The sequence below is a fragment of the Oncorhynchus tshawytscha genome, linkage group LG08 (genome assembly GCF_018296145.1).
Source record: "Oncorhynchus tshawytscha isolate Ot180627B linkage group LG08, Otsh_v2.0, whole genome shotgun sequence".
NCBI classification, from domain to species: domain Eukaryota; kingdom Metazoa; phylum Chordata; class Actinopteri; order Salmoniformes; family Salmonidae; genus Oncorhynchus; species Oncorhynchus tshawytscha.
Genome location: NC_056436.1, coordinates 77,058,649 through 77,060,470, shown reverse-complemented (window position 1 = coordinate 77,060,470; position 1,822 = coordinate 77,058,649).

Here is a 1,822-nt window from a genome sequence, read left to right as displayed (position 1 = left end):
GCAATCCTTGATGTAAAGCCTACATGTTCTCCCTACAAGACTTAACCTATCTCCCTCCCTCCCTCTCTTCAGAAGTGGATGTGTCATAGTCATGATGTTTTCTTTGATGAAATCCCTACTTGTTCTCCTAACCTTAATGTATAAATCATTAAACACAGAGAATCTCACTGCCGATTGACTTCTGATAAATACTTCCTAGAACAAAAAAGCTCTTGCTAGAACAACAGTGGTACATGGTGCTTGCAGATCCAGTAGCAATGGATGTTCCATTTTTACTTATAGAATCCTAATGCTCTTCAGTAGCTAAGAACTTTACTTTGAGCCAGTCAGACTGCAAGAACCCCCACGTGTGGGATCCAACAGGAGTGACAAGATGAAAAAAGAGGGGATTTTCTTTGTACATCCACAGTTAAATGTCATGAGCCAGTCACACTTTATATGCATTGTAGGCTATGGGATGGTACTAGCTAACCACCGTAGCTAATATTGACATTATAATTAAATTACAATGGATTAGTTACCATGAAACAGCTGCCTGTGTTAGCTGCCGGGTTAATGCAGTCCTTAGCTAGCTAGCTATGTTGTGCTAGCTAGTGAAAATGCTAGCATGACCTAGCTAGCTAAACATTTGGCTATGGGCTGGCACTGCCAGTATGGAATTATGGAGAGTGAATTAAATAGTTTTTTTGTCATCTTGCTAGATAGTTAACTAGATGTGGCCATCTACAAAATAGTAACTAGCTAACATTGGAATCTAAACCATAAACAACAAACACAGACATGCATTGCTGAACAACGCTACTGACACCTTCTCGTTTGGACTATTTCAACGAGGCTGAGTGGCTGATGATTTCCAATGTCTTTGCTGGGTGAACACAAAAAGAATGACTGCCGACCATCTGTTTAGCGGTGCTAAGTTCTGTCGGCAGGCAAACATTTTGCAATCCTACCGGTGTGTCTGAGCTATGAAAGGCGAAAGACGTTCAGGTTTCCCTCATATTTTCCAAAAGGTGTTTTTGAAAGCAAGCCAGATCTATTACCGTGGGAACAGTTGTGTCATCCCCACTTGAATCCCCACTGACAGACACCAGTGTTTCTATGACAACTAGCCCTTTCTCAGCTCCCAGATATTCTGTTTTCACTGTTCTATTGAAAACACGGACTATTCACGCACCATGATTGGATTATAAACTATGAAAAGAGAGAGAAAACATCTTGCACGACAAAGTATGATGAGAAATTAGTTTAAACCATCAAAAAAAAGTCACACACTCCATATATAAACTCCCAGTAATTTATTAGGTATTTACCAACGTTTTGGCATCACTGTGCCTTTTTCAGGGTAATGTTATGAATACTTGAACCAGGTTATGTAGACAAACAGTTACAGTTTCAAATGAACTGTGACATGCACACAAAATATTATTCCAGTTGGGGCTGATTTAAACAATAGATTGCCAGTCCAATCTATTGATGTCTGAGGGAATTGTTTAAAAAGCAGTTGAACAAAGGCATTCCACGAAGGATTAGCGTGTCACTTCTTTGCGCTAATTGGTCCTGTTGTAACAGATGAGACCACTGGCTGGAGATTGGGGGCTGGGGGCTAGGGGCTAGGGGCTAGGGCCAGGGGATGGAGGCTAGGGCTGGAGCCAGCGGCTGAGGGCTGGAGGCTAGGGCTGAAACCAGGGACTAGGGGCAAGGGGCTGGAGCCAGGTGATGGGGCTGGGGATGAGGTTGGATGCAGGGACTAGGGGCTAGGGGCTGGACCCTGGTGATGGGGCTGGGGATGAGGTTGGATGCAGGGACTAGGGGCTAGGGGCTG